The sequence below is a fragment of the Sciurus carolinensis genome, chromosome 17 (assembly GCF_902686445.1).
Source record: "Sciurus carolinensis chromosome 17, mSciCar1.2, whole genome shotgun sequence".
Lineage (NCBI taxonomy): Eukaryota > Metazoa > Chordata > Mammalia > Rodentia > Sciuridae > Sciurus > Sciurus carolinensis.
The window spans coordinates 22,275,860-22,296,247 of record NC_062229.1 but is presented as its reverse complement, the minus strand read 5'-3'; the positions used below and the strand labels follow the sequence as shown (position 1 = coordinate 22,296,247).

General features: G+C 60.4%; 1 protein-coding gene across 8 annotated transcripts in view; it reads right to left on the bottom strand.

Annotated features, from left to right (window-relative positions):
• Crtc1 (CREB regulated transcription coactivator 1) overlaps nt 1-20,388 on the bottom strand; it is a 70,647-nt gene that overhangs the window by 29,275 nt on the left and 20,984 nt on the right. The gene's annotated exons all lie outside the window — the stretch shown is intronic.

Here is a 20,388-nt window from a genome sequence, read left to right as displayed (position 1 = left end):
GAGAAACCAGAGGCACTGGGACAGCCTCCCAGGGCAGGGTGCACCCAAGGAAGCCTGTGACCCTGAACTGGGCTGGCCAACAGGCAAGTGAAGGAGCGAGGAGGCCACGGAACCAGCGCGAGAGGAGCCACTCCTCGTCTTGATGCGAACGAACACTGGGCGGGAGAAACCATTTGTCCAATGGCCTGAATCGGAGAGCGCCGTCTCCGAAGGACGATGCCGCCCTTCAGGAGTGGCACTTCGCTCCCTGCGGCAGCCTACTCAAGACCAGGGAGGCTGAGCGAGTCCTTGGGGGTCTTGCCCAAGCTCCCCAGGCTCCTACTGTGCGCCCCACGGGCCTTGCTGGGGCAGGCCCAGCTGAGCGCCTTCACCTGGGCAGCGTCCACGCTGGCATTCAGGCGCCAGGGGCCTGCAGCTCCCTGACCGATCCTGCTGCCTCAGAATGGGGCACAGTGATGGTCTCCTCTCCCTCGAGAGGCTGATTCGAATCTGCAGGGAGCAAAGGCAGAGGTCCCTGACCCAGGCGGCACGATGACCTTCATGGGTGATGGCCCACAATCCCTACAGGCCACCAAGGGAGGCAGCCGCCACGGGTGCGAGGCAGGAGCGGGCGTCCGCTGCGGCCCGGCAGCAGGGGCGGTTGCTAGGGTCCACACTGTGTACACAACAAGGCCAGCTCACGTTCCCTCACAAACAGCTCCTGGCAGGCGCCGTGAGCTGGCCGCCTGGCTGCTCGGCTCTCCCACGCCAGCCCCAGCTTCCTGGGGGGCCTCGGACACCGGAGGGGGAAGTGAAGCTCAGGAACTGGCTGCGTGCCCAGCAGAGCACCTCGCCCAGGTAAACAGCTGTTTCCTGTGCGCTGCAGTGGAGCTGAGAGCAAGATTAACCTTGTGCGCTCCTGGGTGGCTCCGCGGCACCTGTGCAGCCTGGCCTGGGTCAGTGCACGGAGGCCCTGGCCCTCGGTGGCTGCCCGTCGGCACACCCATCCAGAACTCCCCACTGCGTCCCTCCTGGCAGACATGCGAGACTAAACAGGCTGCTCCGGGCCAGAGGGGGAGGCGAGGCAGGGTGGGGCCCGCGGCTCTCGTCCCCCATGCCTGCCTGGGCACAGATCCCTCCCGACCTCCCACGACCCAGCCACACCCTCCTGTGTCAGAGCTATAGGGAAGGAGCCTGTGCGGGGTCCACTTCTCATGGACCTTGTGGCCCCAGAGGCCGCGAGCCCTGCACCCTCCAGGCCTCAGCTTCCCCTTTCCTGGACTAGGTCACGAGGCGGGTCTGTGTGCAAAAGTTGGGCATAAGTGGAGGCGCTCACTGGCACCCGCTGTCCACACAGGAGACCTGACATCACCAAGCGCCCTGAGGCCAACATGCTGGGCCTCTCATAGGCTTGGGGCCTGACAGTACACTCCCAGCTCCCAGGTCCCACCCCTCTCCAAGGCTCTCTCCTGTGAAGCCCCAACCCACCCGCCTTGCAGTGCAGCCCCAGACCCAGGCTGAACGCCATGGAGGATGGTGCTGTCTCTCTGGAAGATTCCGTGCTCACCTTTGGTAGCATGTGGAGCTGCACAGTAAAGGACTAAAATGACCAAGGAGAGGTACAGCGTTCTCCTGAGCCACACGAGGTGACCTCAAAGTTCCCAGAATATCCTGCCTTCCAAGTGTCCCTGGGTGCTGCAAGCCTATAAAACCAGCTACTCGGGAAGCTGAGCAGGAGGATCCCAAGTTCCAGGCCAGTGTGGGCAACTTAGCAAGACCCTGTCTCAAAATAAACAGAAGGGTGGGGGTGTAGCCCAGGAGCAGAGCAACTGCCCAGCACGTGGGAGCCCTGAGTTCTACCCCTAGTACCGCAAGGGGAAAGAAAAAGTCATTGTATCCCTAGGGCCTCGGGCCACCCCAGATGGTCCATGTCCACACTGTGGTCTAGGGCGGAGGCCCTGGGCCACACAGGATCCGCGCTGCTTCTGGGGGAGCTACACACTGATGTCACCCCTCTGCTGATCATCCGTGCCAACAGGACGGATCCCCAACGACAACCCAGGCACCAAGGCCCAGGGAAGCTCCTGCTTGGCAGTACACCATGCATGTTGTCACACGCAGGCTGGGAAGAGCCAACCCTATCCACGTGACTCTACTGGGAGGGGACAACTGAAAGCCACTGCTTGGTCTGCTGCCCGTGCCAGCCCTGCACCGGCTCCTTTGCTGTGGTAAGCCACACCGTACAGATTCGAAGGAGCCACCAACCTTGAGAGTGGCTGTGGGGACCCACAGGTACTGACTGCCCGCCCAGACCAGGCCGGAAACCCCTGGGAGCAAGGCCCTTTCTCTAGGGTCCTGGGAGAGAGAAGCCATGCCTGGCTGGACGAACGGACCTCACGCCTCAGGCAGGGAGCTGGGGAGCTGCTGCACTGGGCGTGGCTCTGGCCTCCTCCTGCTGCCACGCCCCCGTGCGTCCTTCTCCCTGTCCCCCACCATGCTGTGCTCCCTGAAGCCAGAGACCCTGCAGACAGAAGTGCGTCGGCTCTGCTGGCAGAACACACAAGGGCACACGAGTGAGCGAATGGACAGCTGCAGGGATGACTGGACGCTGCTGCTCTCACCCCAAGCTCGTGGTCACAGGTGGGGGACAGGCCCGCCCGCAAGCCACGCAAGCACCAAAGTGGGAACCTGGAAGGCTCGGGCGATGGCTCGGCCACTCTCTTCCTAATGACTCCGGGTGATCGTCAGTCTTGACCTCGACCTATAACCCAAGTTCAGAGCAAACACCTGGCTCTGGAGGGACCTCCTGGGAGGTCACGGAAGATCCCAGATGACTTCCTGGACCCCAGCCTCGTGACGGTGGACGGAGGGGCTGCAGAGGAGCCGAGGCCTGCAGACACTGTCACAACCCAAGGCCACAGTGCCCCTCACCGTGGCCTATGGATCAGACAGACAGTCAAGAGTCCAGAGTCCCTGTCAAGGAGAACGGGCCTGGAAGGAGGGCAGGGGCAGCGGCCTGCTGCCCACCCTCACTCTGGCCCCCACAGGCCCCGAGCAGGGCCTCTTCTGTGACAGCCCAGCTCCACCTGCATCCTGAGGGAGCCCCTGCCCGACCCCACGGTTGTTGAGGCTCCGCCTTTGGTCCTGCTCCCGCCTGCTTTTATCATGACGGGTGTGGATTCACAGAAAATGGCAGAGGAGCCTTTGAGAGCCCAGGGCACCCCTGGCCCGCATGCCCTCTGCTCCCCCACTCCCGAGGCGTGGCAGTCAAGGTGACAGCTATGGCCTTGCGTGGCACTGCTGGCTGAGCACTGTGCCGAGGCATGGGTGCGCGCCCTCCTGGCTTGTCACCTCAGTGACCACGTCTGGAACGCTCCTCCTCCCGCCAGACATGTGCACTTGGGACTCGCGGTCAGCTGGTCACTGCCGCGTCTGTCCCAGAGCCACGCGGCCGCGGTAGACCCGCGGTAAGCACCGCGGGCCCCTGGCTTACTGCCTGCCAGCAGCAGCCCTGGATTTTTCCAGAACACCAGTCCCACTCCACCAATCTCAAACCCTCAGGTTGTGATCGACCATCTGACAATGCCTGGCCCTTGGTCCGAGGGGATGAAGGTTGAGGACAGATGTCCCCACCACTGCCCAGGCTGCAGAGGTGTCTCAGGATGTAGCCCCAGGCTGGCCCCAGGCTGGCCCCAGCTGTTGGGGGCCATGAGGAGCTCGCCACGGGGTCAAGTGTCTCCCAGCCCCCAGCCTTCTAGGGCGGCACCATGGGTGACCTCCAACTGTCCCCAGGATGCAGAGCAGCCTGATGGCCGTGTTAGCATCCTGGAGCTGCCAAAGGACCACGGGCTGGGTGGACCCACCACTGGACCATTCTCTCAGCCTAGGAGGCTGCAGTCCCAATCACAGCCTCCACAGGTTGCTTCCACCTGAGGGGAGGCGCCAGGCCTCCCTCGGCTTGCGGCCACGTCCCTCCAATCTGTCTCCCCGTGACATGGCTTCTGTGTGTCTGTCTTCCTGTCCCTGCTCTCACAATCACAGGGTCGGCCCTCCACACCCACAGGCCCCACATCCCCGAATCCAACTGACAGCAGATCAGAATTGGGTGGGAAACAGTTTCATTGGTGCTGACCACGAACAGATCCGACTGCACAGCTCCACGGCTCTGCGGACGGGCGCTGGGTCTTGCGCGGTGCCCCAGAGGACGCGAGGACCAGGGAGGACATGCCCAAGGGCTGTGCGCGCTCTGCGCTTTACAGAACGGGGTTTCTTGGTACTGAGCCAACTCCCTTGGACACTTAGGGGGTCAGAGCCTGGATTTGGGGCCCACCCCAATCTAGGAGGACCTCTTCTGGAGACCTTTAGCTACATCTGCAGAGACCACATTTCCAACTAAGGTCCCTTCCCCAGGTTCTAGGAGTGAGGACGCTGGCACATCTTTGGGGGTGACACAATCAAACCCACAGGCCCTCTGAGGACAGCACACTCCGAGGCCACCCAGCTGGGAAGAGGACTCCACACCTCAGCGCAAAGCCCACATGGGCCCTCCTGGGGTTGTGGGTGGATCCAGGCACTTCTGGTCAGAGCGTGGGCTCAACACTCCCCACACCAGAGCCCTCAAGGCAGGGGTGCCTCAAGGCAAAGAGCAGCCTCCGGCCCTGCCCGCGGCCCTCAGCCCCCGGCCCGAAGGAACCCCCGGCTCCTGCAGAGCAGTGGCCACGGGCCCCGGGAGGCCGGGTGTGACACAGCTACCAGCACTTCTCCAGAGCGGAGCGACGTTCAGGCAGCGCCGTCTCCAGGAGCCCTGTACAGGCCAGGGGGCAATTTCACTGCCACCACCCCCACCTCACTGCAGATGGCGTGGCCGTGGTTGGGCCAGGGCTGTCAGCAGTCACTATGGCAACAGTCTGGCCTTCTAAAGAGATTAAAGAGAACAGACTGGCTGAGCGCGGCCCTGCACAGACCTGCAGCGCGGGCAGGACCAGGGCAAGGGAGTGTGTGCACTGGGCAGGCCAGCCCCGTCTGCCCTGCGCTTGGACGCCCTGCACGGTCCCCAGTCACCACACTCGGCACCCAGGCTTCCTCATGACCCTTCCACCCTTGAAACCAGCCCCTGCTGCCTCAGGGCCTTTGCATAAGCACTATCTCCACCAGGAAGGTATTTCCCTCAGAACAAGCCACCACCTAGCACTGCACCTCAGCCCTGTAGCTGCCTTCCTCACGGCTCCCTGCCTATAGCCCTGACTGAGCTCTGTGGATCTGTCTCCTCCTGTCAGACTGCCAGCTCCCTAAGAGCCCCAAGAAGAGCCCGGCAGGGGCGGAGTCCCGCACGCATGGGGGGACTGTGAAGGACGACGTGCTGGAGTGATCCAGACAAGCTCCTGGACTCCAGCAGGGCCTGTGCCCTCCACCCCCTGTGGACAGGGTCGGAAACTGAGGTTCGAGGACAAAAGGGTGGCTGTCCAAAGGCAGAGGCCGTGCGCACTGTGGCGCCGTTCACGCCAGCTTGAGCCATGACGCTCGGGGTCCTGGGGAATTCGCCACCCTGGCCTTGCCAGGCGGAGTCCTGGGAAGACAGTCCAGGCAGAGGGGCTCCAAACAAAGGGGTGCCCCCTGAGAGGGTCCTGGGAGCCCTGGTGGCGGGACCCTTTACCCGCCACACAGACGGGGCTGCATTCGCCCAAGTCCACACTGCCGGGGGTCCCCCTACTGACCTCGGGTTGAGTCAGGTCAAAAATCAGAAACCACAGTTCAGAGCTGGCCCAGCTCTGCCACAGTGGCCAGTCTGCAACGGCTGGCAGAACAGTGTCCCAAGGAAAGCACCTGGCCAGTACTGGGCACGACTCTGCGTACAGGGTACTGGTAGCCAGCCAGAGACAAGGCACTGCCTGCAGAAGCCCATGGCCAGTGGCGGAACTCAGCACATATGTGGGGGAAAGCGGCGGGCAGTGGAGGGCGAATGTGCATGTTCAGACTGGGCTGAAAGCAAGAGCTGCCAAGGCCTCAGGGAAAGGGCAAAGGACAGGGAAGGAAGAACGTACGTGCAAAGGCCCTGGGGCTGGCTGCACAGGGTCTGTGGATCGCACTGGCAGCCAAGGACAGACAGTGGCCAAGGGGATGGAAACTTTCAGTGACACTCTGTGTCAACAGCCAGGCCAGGGATCTCAGTCCTACAGCTCCAGGATGTCCAGGCTGCCTTGCCTGCTCATGCTGCCCAGGCCCATGGCAAGGGAACTGCCTGCGGCGCTGCCACCACTCCCAGCCCCAGCAGTCCTGGGGGAGGCGCCACCTGCTCCCAGCAGCTGAGACCTCTGATTTAAACCCAGGCTCGCTCCCGATCACAGCGCCACACTCGGCGCTCTGGAGGCTGGCCTGCTAGGAAACAGCGCCCCCACTCAGAGAGGCCCGGTTCCAGGGTGGAGGAGACGACACCAGCCCAAGGCCTCTGCCCCGCCTGGGCACCCCCGTCTTTGAAGAGCTCCCCACAGCTTCTCCTGAGTGACAGCAAGGCTATGTCCCCAACTTGTGGAACCAGAACTTTGAACATCTGCTACTGAGCCTCTTCTGTGCTCCTCTAGGGGCGGAAGAAAATGACCCAGCGCAAGAGCACCAAATGCACTCTTCTCAGATCCTGACAAGCCCTGTTCCAGGCAGGGCTGAAGAGCTTGTGCCCAGGGCGAGTTCTGGGCACAAGTGGACTTCTGCGTGTCCCTCAGTGGGTCCTTCACCTCGGTGCCGTGGGGGACCCTGGGTCACTAGGGGGTCAGCGTGATGACAGCGGCAGGCTGGACAGAAGGGAGGGGCAGGGCCCGTGGTGCACACAGAATGGTATGCGAGGGCCTGTGCGGCTGACCCTGGGCGGATGCTGCCCACTGGAGGCCTTGGCAGGTCAGGCCCTGCAGCGAGAATGACCATGTCCTCCCGTGGCACACACTCCCCACTTTTGGATTAAAAGTATGCATTTTTTTAAAACGGTGGACACGCGCGTGCACACACACACACACACACACACACACACACAGGTTCCCCAGAGCTGTGCACAGTCGACGACCTGGGGCATTGCATGTGCTGTGCAGCCACCACTCGGCTCCAGCGCTTTCCACCCACCAAGAGTTGCTGTGTCCCCACCAGCGCCGTCCCCTCCCCTAGCACCAGCGGCCAGGGATCTGCCTCCCGCCGTAGCCCTCCTGGACGTCTCCCATCAAGGAGTTCGGCCATATGCGGCCGCCACGTCTGGCTTCACTCACGTACAGACCTCTGTGGTGCGCCTGCGCGGCAGCGCACCAAGCCTGCCCCCCACGGCCCAGCGCGCCCACAGGTGTGCGCCTCACTTGGCTTGTTTATTTATTCACCGACGGATGGACGCCGGGTTGTTTCCACCTTTTGGCTGTTGGGAACAATCTGCTGTGAACGTGGGCGAGCAAGCTGTCTGCGCCCGCTTCCCAACCTCCCCCGCAGCTGGGAAGGGCTACAGGGTCCCATGGCGCGGACCTCGGCAGCTGCACCACCTTACACTCTGCCAGTCGTGGAGGCAGCTCCCAGCCCTCCACATCCTCCCCAACGCCTGCTCCTTTTTTTGGTTTGGTTTGGTTTCTGCAGTGCTGGGATAGGGCCCAGGCCTTGTGCACACCAGGCAGGCAGAGCCACCAGGGCCACGCCCCCAACTGCTGGTGTTTGGACCACAGTAGTCAGGGGGTGTGCGCGGGCATCTCACTGTGCTTTTTTTTTGGTGGGATGGTTTTCTGGGTACTAGGGATTCACCCAGGGGTACTTAACCACTGAGCCACACCTCCAGCCTGTTTTATTTACTTAGAGACAGGGCCCTGCTGAGTTGATGAGGGCCTCACTACATTGCTGAGGCTGGCTTTGAACCTGCGATCCTCCTGCCTCAGCCTCCGGATTTGCTGGAATTACAGGCCTGCGCCATGGCACCTGGCTCTCACTGTGCTTCAGAACTTGCATTTCCCTTGCGGTTATTGATGCTGAGCGTTTTGTCCTTGCCTGTTGGCTTTCTGTAGGTCACCTTTGGGAAACAGTCTATTCAGGTCCTTTGTCCATTTTTTTAGATCAGATTGTCCTTTTCTTGCTGGGTTCTAAGAAGTTTCTTGCACACTCTGGAAATTAATCCCCCACTAAACACACTAATGACAAATACTTTCTGCCATTCTCTAGGGTGTCTTTTCACTCGCCTGAGATGGATTTTGGAGCACACGTCTCTGTCCCGTGGTGTGCACTGAACTCGGCTGCTCCGCCATGTTATGTCCCATACCGCTGCTATCCTGGGTCAGGAGGATTTGCCCGTGTTTCCTTCTAGTAGTTTCAAAGCTTCAACACTTACACTTAGCTCTTTGGCCCATTCAGTTCGTTTCTGTTGGGTTCCGCTGCTGCGTGGCCTGCTGGCCCCAGGCCAACCCAGGGCCCTGCAGCAGGGCCCAGCTGACTGTGCAGAGAGCTTCCCACGAAATGCTCAGGAGCGCGGGAGGAAGGACACGGAGCGGAGGGAATGAATGGAAGCCTAAGAGGCGCGTGGATTCCAGGCTGAGTCACCGCGGCCGGCCTTCCAGACGTTCCCCGCTGCCTCCTCTCTCGTTCCCAAAGTGTAAATACAGAACCAAATACACAAACACAGCGCCTGGAATGCCTTTAATCAGGCTTGGCAGCCGCTGCCAAATTTCCAGACCCGACTGGATCAGGGTCCACTGTGAGCACGCTCTGTCTCTCGCTGTGGCGGCTGTGAACACGGAGGCTCTGGCAGGGATGGATGGATGTCCCTTGGGGTCTGCAAGCAGCACAGCTGGTTCACAGGGGCTCCTTCCCCCCCAGGAGATGCCGGCCTGCCAGCTGGCGGAGTGCCCTCGGAATGGGGCCTCACGGCAGCCCTGCCAGACAGGAAACACCACTGCACCCACGTTTTGCAAGTGGGGAAATTGAGGCACAGGGAACTGCCTGTCACACAGTGCCAGGAGGGCCACTGGTTAAAATCCGGGGCCTGCGAGCATGTCTCCTGTCACAATTCTGAAAGGAGTGTCCCTGAGCTTGAGGGCTGCACTCCCTGGTCCTTGAACGACAAGCCCGACTTCCCACTCAGCTGCCAAGGCCTTCCTGCCTTCTGCCATGGGCCCCTGCACTTACCGCACCCTTGTCTGGAAGCTTCTATGGTGGCCCCTGCTCAACATTTGGGTTTCAGGCCAAATACCACATCCCCAACCCCAACCTTGCTTCCAGCCTCTGGAGGCTGGAAATCCGACACCAGGTGCCGGCTGGCTCCACTCCTGGTGAGGGCACTTTCCCGGCCAGCAGGGACCTGCTCCAAGTCTTCCGTGGCCCTGTCTGGGTGCAGGGGGTACAGATGCAATTTCTCCCTCTTCAGAACCAATCCTATAAATTAGGGCCCCACTCTTATGGCCTCATTAGCCTTAATGACCTCTTAAAAGTTCCATCTCCAAATATGGTGGTCACATTAGGGGTTAGGGTTTCCACATATGAATTTGGAGGACAAAATTCAAAAAATAGCACCCTCTCATGGAAGCATGCCTGCCTGGTCTGCCCAGGAGGTTGACATACCCTGACAGCCAGGGACCAGTGCTGCCCCTAGGAAGCGTCCACTGACAGCCATATCCACTAGAACTGGGGAGTCCAGAGTGGCCCTACACCCCAAGTCTTCAGGGACCGATCACAGCCACTCAAGGCCTGCTGAAGCCCATGAAACCCACTCTCTGAAGGAGCTCACAGGACACAGAGCAGGGAGCAGGCAGGAGTCACTGAGCTAGACTCTGGTGCACCCTAGCCCTGGAGCGTCTAGGAGGGAGCAATGACCAGCCGATGCCTGTCCCCTGGGGCTGCCGGGCACCTGACCCCGCCGATAGGCACTGTGGGTGTCTTTTGGATTCTGTCTCCAGAACAGAAGGTGAGGCGCCTGCTCAACAGGGGTCTCGGGTGGGAGCTGCCAAGGACCCACCACCCGCTGGGAGGGAGTTGCAGGCGTTCATTTGCTCGGTGCCGTGCTGGGCTGAAGCACGCGAGGCAAGAGCTCCACCCGGCACCGTCCAGCCTCTTTTTATCCTTTTTTTTTTTAGACAGGGTGCCCCTGCCTCAGACTCTGGGGTAGCTGGGATTACAGGCACCTGCCACCAAGACCAGCTCAGCATGGGGTCTGAAGCTGGGTAGCCCAGAGTTACCAGGTTTATATCCTGCACAAAACTGAATCCTCCCCCCACCAAAATGAATGCCCACGGAAACCTTGGAATGTGACCTTATTTGAAATTAAGGTTTTTGCAGATGTAATTAGTTAAGAATCTAAAAATGAGATCATCCCGGATTGAGGGAGGTCCCTAAATCCAATGACTGGTGTCCTCCTAAGAGGGGAGGACATAGACACAGAGACAAGAAGGCCATGTAAGGACAGAGACTGGACTCATGCGGCCATAAGCCAAGGAACGGCCAAGGACTGCTGGAAGCTCAGAGACACGCTCGGGGCAGAGTCCCTGTCGGCTTTGGAAGGAAGCAGCTCTACCTGCGCCACCACCCCGGGATTCTGGCCTCCAGAATTATGAGGCAGAGCATTTCTATTGGTTGAAGCCACTTAGTCCCTGGGACTCTGCTACAGCAGCTATGAAACTAGCCTCTGACCTGTGGAGGGACCCCAGACAACCCCCCATCCTGCCTCATCCGTGACATGGCTCGGCCACAGCCTGGGCACAGCAGGAAAGGCAGCCAGTTCTCCAGGGGCAGGAGGCCACAGGGGCTACAGGGTCTCTGAGTTGGTCCAGAATAGAGGACCCTCGCAGTGGGTTTTGGCAGGAACCAGCAGGGTAATGATGTGGCAGCAGGAGCCCAGGAAGAGGTCTCGAGGGAGGAAGCCACGGGGTGCAGAGGGTGTCCCGGGGGGCCAGGGGGCAGACCACCAGAGCCAAGCTTGGTGGGCGCTTAGACTCAATGGCTGGGAGGACCAAAAATGGAGAATAAGACAGGAAGGGGCTCAGGCAGGGGCAATGGCAGGGGTAGAAGTGGAGGCTGGGCAGCTGGGGACAGCCCAGGCAGTGAGGGGAGCAGGGACCAGTCCAGGCCAGCTCTCAGGGCAGTGGCTGCAGAGTGGTGGGGCGGTAGCACTGGAGCCCAGACCAAGGCACCAGGAGAGAGGGGTGAATGCCAGCGACCCCCCAGTGCGCTTGCCCGGTGGGGGGTCTTGGGACCCCTCAGAAGTGCCCCGTGTAGCCTTCTGACTACACTTCCAGGCCCCGAGGATGCACTGGGGCCTCAGGGGCACGGAGCCCTGGCTGCCCCTTCCTCCACCGCCAGGCTGGGGCAGGATCCAATGAGCAGGACTTCCCACCACTGACAGTGCGGGGCTCAAGGGGGCCACATGCAGCAGGCCAGGAGGGCCCAGTATGGTCCAGGCTGTCCCTGCCCTGGACGTGTCCTAGCAGGTCCAGGAGAGGCACAGGAGTCCTGCAGTGGAAAGCAGGGAGTGAGCCCTGAGGTCCACACAGAGCCCAAGGCAAAGGCCGGCATGACCCTGCAGGAGCTGCTGAGCCTGGGCGGGGATGCGACTGCCACGCAGGGGGAGCTGGAGATACAGGGCACCTGCCCAGGGCCATCCAGGGGAAGCCATGGCCAGCCTTGGAATGCTGAGGTGGCTTTTCACTTCTTACACTCAAGGTCCCGGTCATACGTGGACATCCTCAGTACAGGGTCAGCCGAGGAAAAGGAAAGAGGCCAGCCACCCCCACAGCCCAGGGCGCCCTCCAGTCTGTATAAGGAAGCAGGGTCCCTACCACACAGATGAGCTTGTGCCTCCGTCAGAACCACTGAACGCCAGGCTGGAGTGGTGGCATCTGGTTTCATCTATGACTGCAGAGAGCTGCCCTGGGCTCCAGCAGGGCCAGGCCAACAGCTACGGGAGGTCGTGGGGCTGAGGGCCAGAGAGGCTTCCGGGAACAAGGCACACAGGACGAGGCCAACTTCCAGAGGAGACAGGCAGGAAGAAGTTCCCTGCGGGTGTCTCCTGCAGCTGCTGTAGCAAAGACCACAAGCCAAGTGGCTTGAACAACAGAATGTATTCCCTCACCCTGGAGGCCACAAGTTCAAAGTCAAGGTGTGGGCAGGGTGGCTCCCCGGAGGGCTGCGAGGCAGGATCTGTCCTAGGCCTCTTTTCTGGTTCCTGGTGGCTCCAGCAATGCTCAGATCTTGGGCACATGGCCCTGATCGCTGCCTCTTCACATGTCCTCCTCCCTCCTGTCTCTGGGTCCCTGTTTTGTCTGCCAAGGATACCAGTCACTAGATTTGGAGGCCACCATAACTGTATCCTTACCTGATGAGATCTGCAAAGACCCTATTTCCAAATGCAGTCACATTCAGTCATGAATGGCTGTGAACCAACCATGTTCACTAGTTGAATGTGAATTTTTTTGGGGGGTCACTTTTCAACCCCCTCCAGTCTCAGAATCCCGTGTTACCGCAGCCCCATGCTAAGAACCCTCCCAGGGAGGCAGCAGCAGGAGGCTCCAGTCCCAAGGGCCCCGGGCAGCATCTTCCCCTCAAGCCTCAGTGTCCTCCGCTGTCACCCGGGGGGCCCAGAGGTGAAACAAGGCCAGTCACATCAGCAGGGGCGGAAATGATCAGGACTCCGAGAGGCAGGTGGCCGGTAGCATCGGCAGCGCCATTTGGCAGCATCTGTGGAGAGCCTGAGCCACGTTCCCAACCCCTGGCCCAGTAATCCCACTTCTGGGAAGCCGTCCTGAGGGAAATCATCCAAAACACAGATTCATGCGCAAAGATGTTCTCGCGTCAGGAGAGCAAACAGCCAGATCCCGTTCCAGGCACGGCCTCAAGGCTGGACGCGCTGAGGGTGTGGGCACAAGAATCGGGGCGTGGTGTCTGGGTGCCAGGGGCCAGGGCCAGAGCTGAGAGGTGCCACGCCTTCCAGAAATCTCCATGGGAAGCCCATGCAGGCAGAGGGACCGGGGGTAGGGCCAGGCTGCCCCCAACCCAGGCACGTTCCCAAGGGGGGCTGGGCAGAGCAGGGTGCGGGTGGCAGGGGTGGAGGCGAGCTGTTCAGAAAGGCCACAGACAGCAAGAAAGGAATTCTCCAGAACACAGGAGGAGCCCTGGTGGACCCCAGGCTGGGATGAGGGAAAGGAGAGGACAAGGTAGCACCAGGAGGGGAGTGGTGGCTTCTCAAGGAGGCGCAGGGCTGGCCAGTCAGGTACAGGAGTGACTGAGCTACGATCGCCAGCATCACGGCCATGCACGGCTCAGACCCGGCACTTAGCCGCCTTCAGTGTGGACCGAGGGCCCCGTGCCTGAGGCCAGGGGGCAGCCAGGACAACTTGTCCTTTGAGGAAGGTGACGTAGGCCTCCTGGGCACTGGGAGGGGACCAATGACCCAGGTTCCTCCTGTCCAGCACAGAGACAGGCCTAAACCCCCAGATGCCAGGGATGATCCAATGGTGAGTGTGCCGGGAGGCCGGGAGGCCAGGAGGCCGGGAGGCCAGGAGGCCGGCAAGGGCTCCTGAGGCTACAGGAGGAAAGCCCATGGAGAACCAAGCTGACCATGGGTGACCAGTCTCAGGTGGAGCTGAAAAGTGACAGGAACACAGAGCACAGAGGCCCCGCAGAGGTCAGAGATCCCCCAAATCAGAATGCTGCAGGGGCAGGAGGGTAGTCAGAGAACATGGTTTAGTCTAGAGGGTTGGGGACAAAGGACGCCGGCTGCCGTGGGGAGCACGCAGAGGTCTGCAGGTGTCCAGGGGCAAAGGACAGTTCTGGCAGACGTCCTCAGAGGGACACTGGGGAGATGCGCCCTGTGGGGCCCAGGTGCAGATGGACAGGGTCAGAGGCCTCAGGGAACAACAAACAGGTGATGCAGGGACCACATCTATGAGCCACAACACAGGCAGCGGCCAAACACCCAAAGTCCAGGTGTAGGGTACTAGCTCCGTGTCTCCAGAAAGTTATGTCCAAGTCCTGGAACCTGGGAGAGACCTTATTTGAAAAGAGGGTCTTTGCAGATGGAAATAGCAAAAGATCTGGAGTTGAAAAAATTATTCTGGAGTATCCAAGGAGAACCCCAAATCTAATGGCTGATGTACAAGACAGAAAATGGAGGGTAGATCAGAAGCTGAAGCAGGGCCTTCAAGACAAGGAACTCCTGCAGTCCCCAAAAGCTCAGGGCAACTCCCCTGAGTGGGGGAGGCACAGAGGCCCTGCTGACCCCTGGATTTGGCTTGGCACCTCCAGGACTGCGAGAGAAGTCACTCCTATGGTTCCAGCCACCTGGTCTATGTAGCTCGTTACAGCAGCCACGGGCCATTTACCCACGTGGCTCTCCCACCCAGGACACGTGGTACCCTCTCACCTTCCCTGGGGAAACCACGGGCCCAGGCAGGTGGGCAGGGATGAGCGCAGGAGGCCCCTGACCCCAACAGCACAGTCCCCGGATACCCGCCCGCTCATCACGGAGCCCCGTCCCCACACAACGCTGGTGCCCACCGTCTCACTCTCGAGGTGGGAACGAGGCTGAGCCCCAGCGGGTGCAGAGTGCACACACCCATGCCCACCGCGGACCAAGCAGCCACCCGCTGCCTCCCTGCATTCAAAGAGGAAGCGGGGAGCCCTGAGGGTGCTGCTGAGGCCCACGCCCACCCGCGGCCACTGCCAACCCGCAGGACGCTCCCCAAGGAGGCCCCCAGGCCCCTCTCTCGGCCTGCACGGCCCTCACGTGGACGGTCTCACTGGTGGCGTTCAGCCACGCTTTTCTCCAGGGGCTCTGGAAAGTCCCCAAAGGTACACATGCTACAGGCCTGGTCCCCAGCCCATGGGGCCTGGGGAGGTGGTGGGACCTTCGGAGGGGCCTGGGGGAGGACGCCAGCACTGGGGCGTGCCCAGGGAGACGCGAGCCGGGCCCTTTCTGTCTCTCTGCTTCCCAGCTGCTATGAGGTGACAGCCTCCTCTGCCACATGCTCCCTGCCACAATGGGCCTTGTCACAGGCCCAAAGCAGTAGGGCCAGGTGACCGCAGACCAAAACCTCTGAAACCGTGAACCAAAACACACCTTCCCCTTCAAGAGATCAACTCGGGCATCAAGTCACAGCGGCGCTGACCACACAGAAAGGAAGGCCACTGTCGCCACACACCGGCCCGCGCCTCCCTCCTGCGGCGCTGCGAGCACCACCCACACCAGGGCCTCAGCCGCTGTGCCACTGCTGGCGACGCTGCTATGGACCAGGCACCCAGAAAGGGGACGGTCCTAGCCATCTGGCCTGAGGCCCCCATCACTCGCCCCTGCGCACGGGCCCTGGGATCAGCCGCCCAGGGCACGTGGCTGCGAGGCTCCTGCTCCGACTGCAGACAAGCAGCCATCAGACAGGAAACGCCAAGCACACGCCTCACCTCCCAGAGCTTTGAGTCCTCCATCCAGTGTGACGCAAGCCAGCAAGGGACAAGGCCACTGCTGGGGACCGTCCCAGACCCCAGACCCCACTCTGAACTGGCCTCTGCCATGAGCCTCCAGCACGCTAAGCTGCAGTGTGGGGCTGACGGCGGGGCCAAGGCAGTGACTCGGGGACAGCCAGTCCTGCATCCAGACTCGGCTCTGTCCTCAGGGTCAGGGGTGCCCACCTCCATCTGCTTCTCGCTGACTGTACCTGCCAAGTGTCGCCAAAGGCAGGGACGAGGGGCAAGCAGGGATGGGGTGGAGAGTGTAGAGGGACGTAAACGAAGCTACGAACTGAGCAGGACTGTTCACGGGAAAGTGCCGAAGGGCAGCTCGCCAGGTCACCTGCCTGGATTCCACCCCCACACTACGGAGTGCTAACGGAAAATCAGCTGAAAACACGTGGCCCATCCACAGTGCACCATCAGTCAGACTGAAAAGGAACGAAACACCGACCAGCCACAACGCAGCCGGCCTGCAGCAATGCCACACTGCACGACAGAAGCCAGACACAAAAGGCCAAGAGGCACCCGATTCACCGATGTGCACTGTCCACAACGGGCAAATCCAGAGAGACGGAGAGCAGGTCAGGAGCTGGCGCGGGCTAGGGGTAGGGTGGGGAGTGAGGCTGATGGACGTCTCCTTCAGGGGGATTTAGAACGTTCCAGAACTGGACAATTGGCAAGCAATGGTTGCACAATGTCTCAATGTTCTAAACACCACAGAATCGTTCACTTTAAAATGGTTCATTTCGTAGGCTGTGTGTTTCGCCTCAATTACAAACCTGGAGACTCTCGGCGATCCTCGCTGGTCCTTGGCTTTGGCCACATCGCTCCAGTCTCCGCCTCCATCATCACACGACCAGCTCCCTGGGCACCTCTGCCTCGTCTCCTCTTTTTATGACACCAGTCACGGGGTTCAGGTCACCTTAAGCTCTTTAACTCAATCATATCCCCAATGACCGTCTTTCTAAAACAAGTGTTAACTCCCAGGTGCTGGGAGGTGGGACATGGTGGAGGCGTTGGGGTCACAACTTGGTGTGCCACACCACACTGCAGGGAGGCCAGATGGGGGCCCCTGGGGTGCCTACGCCTGCACTGGGTCCCAACTCTAACTCTCGCTGGCCAAAGGGCCCAGGACAAGTCCCAAGTCACTTGGTCTCAGTTTCCCATCCCCAGCCCTGGGCTGGGAGTCCCCACTGGCAGGACGGCGGGGAGGCTGGGATGACTCCTCTCCCGGAAGTGTGGGGCGTGGGGGGGGTCACAGGTGCGAGGGCCAGCACGTCCCCGGAACCCACAGCTTGAACCGAACAACACACACCCCACGCTCGGCTCTGCTGAGTTACAGAGAGCACGGGGACCCGGCCTCGCCGTGACCTGGGCCTTCCCAGGCGCCGGGGTGTGAAGTGGGGACACACTGCCAGCTTCAGGGACCCCATGGGCACGTGGCAGAGGCCTGTGGGGGTTCACGTCCACACCCAAATCCCAGGCCTGCGCACTTCCTAACCCCAGTCCCTGTGACGGGACCTTATTTGGAAAGAGGGTCTATGCAGATGTCATTAGTTACGAAGAGGTCATACTGGGCTGGGGTGGGCCCTAAACCCAGATACTAGTGCCCTGTAAGATGAGAAGAGACAGACGGACAGAGGACAGGAGGTCATGAGACGATGCAGGCAGAGACTGGAGAGTGTGGCCACAAGCCAAGGATCACCCAGAACCCTTGAAGTTGCAAGAGGCCAGGAAGGACCGTGCCCCAGAGCCTGTAGAGGGGACCGATCCTGAGGACCCCTTGATTGCAGACTCCTGGTCTCCTGAGCTGTGACAGAATAATGCTATTGCTTTAGCTACCACATTTGTGGTCACTTGTCACAGCAGCCACAGCAATCAGAGATGGAGGCCCTACACATGAACATGTGTGTGTGTGTGTGTGTGAGTGTGCGCGCACCGTGAGAGAAGAGGGAGAGAATTCCAAAACTCACTGCCTCTCACTATGCCTCCCAACACACCCTTGGTGTGCATGCGGTTTCTGGAATGTGCAAGCACACGTCTCTATTTGTAGCTGGGGGAACAGATCCTTTGCAGTTTAATTTTAAATCTCATCACCAACTGAATAACGCAAACCGCCAGCGGGGGACGCCGGCCACTTGAAACAGGGCCTGCCTCCCCAAGAGCGGCCCCTTGGTACTGGGCAGGGAGCCCATCGCCGCCCACACCGCCAAGCGGGCCTCCCCTCAGCAGCCCGTGCCCATCTTGAAACTGTCAGGCCCGGTTTTTGACAGGTGCCTGACCCAACCGCGGAAGTCAGATCCCAGATGCGGTGGAGGAGGAAGCCAGGGTCAGCTGCCTCTGGGGCTCTAAGCACTGCAGGGCGATCTGCCAGAAGACGCCTCCCGCCTGAGCCCAGCAAATGACTTTTTAAAGCAGCATCACCCCGACACCTGGCCTCAATGGGATCTGAGCTGAGCCCCTCCCGAGCAGCTTGTTCCACGCCCGCCGCCTCCCTCCAGGATGGCAGGGACCACGGGAAGATAAGACAAAAGTGAGATGCCCTCATTACCACGGGCCCAAAATAGCTATAATGCTCCATTTTTCAGACACAGCTCAATGTCGGGGTTACATAAGAACACTAGAAGTCACTCTGTGATCCAGGCGGCTGCTCCCGGGCCTGCCACAGCCCACCTACTACCCTTCGGGGAACTGCGTTCACAGAGCCCTGCAGAGGGCTCCCAAGACTCCCAAGCAGGCCTCCGGGGCCCAGTGGTAGGACGTCACCTGCCTCCCTGTCCTCGGAGCACATTCCAGGCTGGCAGCATCTGTGGCACACTCAGGCTGTCCTGGACACTCCTGACGCAGGGAAGGCTCAGAACCGCTCACCGGGGGGCAGAGGTCACCAGCCCGGGGCTGCAGCCACTGGGGCTAAAGAAGGCAGGGGCAGGGGCGAGGTCCCTCTGCACTCCCTGCCTGCCCTCGGGATCATGTCCCAGCAGCTCCTCCCCTGGTCCCAGCATGGGTCACTGTGCACCTTGTCCCAGGTGTCCCCTGGACAGAAAGCCTCCTGCACGTTGCTGGCACACATGCTCTTCTCGCCTTCTGTTATGAGTTCAGTTCAAATGCTGTCCCTTCTGTTATGAGTTCAGTTCAAATGCTGTCGCTCTCCTTGTTAGAACATACCCACAGGTTTCTATTCTATTTAAAACAAAACCCAACCCGCTTGTCAATTCAACAAGTTAAATACCAAGTTACCACATGACCTAGGAATTCCATTCCCAGGTTTAGGCCCCAGTGAAATGAAAACACATCGATGTAAACCCTTGTACATGCATGCTCAGAAGAGCACAACTGACGAGAGCTAAACACGGGAAACCCATGAACACATGAGCACCAAAATGACGACAGGTCCAGCCAAGCAGGGAGGCACACGCCGTAATCCCAATGACTCAGGAGGCTGAGACAGGAGGATCTCAAGTTTAAGGCCAGACTCAGCAAATCAGCAAGGTCCTGTCTCAAAATAAAAAGGGCTGGAGATGGCTCAGTGGCAAAGCACCCTTGGATTCAATCCCCAGCACCAAAAATAAATTCATACATACATAATGATACATCCACACGGTGGAATATTACTCATCCATGAAAAGGAACGAAGCACTGACACCTGCTGCTGTGCATAAACCTCAAAAACATGACAATCAGGGACAGAAGCCAGACAGAGGGACACACCCTACAGGATTCTGTTGACATAAAACGTCCAGAACAGGCAAATCCACAGAGACAGGACGCAGATCAGTGGTGTCCAAGGGCTGGGGGAGGGGGCGGGACGAGACTGCTGGAAGGAACAGGGTCTCCTTTGGGGGATGAAGATGTTCTGGAACTAGACAGAGTCACAGAGCCGGTGGCTGCACAACACTGGGACCAGGCTAACGCCTCCAACTGTTCACCTTAGAACGGTGACTGCTGCCAGGTACAGAGCAGCACACTTGGGATTCCAGAGGCTCGGGCCGGGGCAGGAGGGTCACAGGTTGAAGGCCGGCCTCTGCACCTTACTGAGACTCTGTCTCAAAATTAAAAATAAAAAACTGGGGATGGAGCTCAGCGGTAAAGTCCCCTGGGTTCAGAAACATCCCGCTCTCAAAAACGTGAATTTTATGTGATGTGAAATTCGCCTCAGTAAATAAAATGAGATCCAAACCCAACCCTGTCCCGGGGTGGCGGGGCCTGCCCTTCTGCCCCTCAGAACCGCTCCCAGGTCTCCTCCCAGCCCCCACAAAGTCCCTCAGCCCACACTCTGCCTGTGTCATCTGCTCCCACACCCACTCCCCTAGCTCCGGGGATAGCTGCAGCCTGGACCTGGGGACCCCGAGCAAGCCCCCTCCTCTGAGGGCCCTGCACTCGCCCCAGGGGGGACTTTCATCTCCCAGAGGAGCCAGGTGCCCGAGTCCCCCTCTCTGGACATGGTGCTTCCTGCCCCTGGCAGCACAGAGGTAAGGACGTAGGTGCCCCGCCCGTGGAGACGGGGTCTGGGAGCTCGGCTCGGAGGGAACATGTGGCCCTGCAGGGGCCGCGGAGCAGCTGCCCTGAATCAGTCCACAGTCCACTGCAGACTCCAGCTGGGCTGCCAGGCTGCCCTCGACCCCAAGAGCTACTGGCCCGGGACTGTCGACGCAGCTGAGCCAGAGGCCACAAGAAGACAGAGCCAGTCCTGGGCTCCTCATGCCCCAATGCCACACAGGGGACCCTGGGGGAAGTCTGGCTTCCTGCCCTCCATCCCTCACTCCCTGCCCAGCGCACCCCTCTCAGCCCACCTGCAAGTGTCACGGCTCACCAGACACTCCCTGCATCTGGCCCCCGGCTACAGGCCACCACTGGCGTGCACACACCGTGGGGTCTGCGCGTGCAGGAGCTCACACTCTCCAAACTCCCGTGCCCCCTCCCCATGCGTCTGACCCGCAGCACCTGCAGGGAGACCTTATTTAGAAAGGTGGC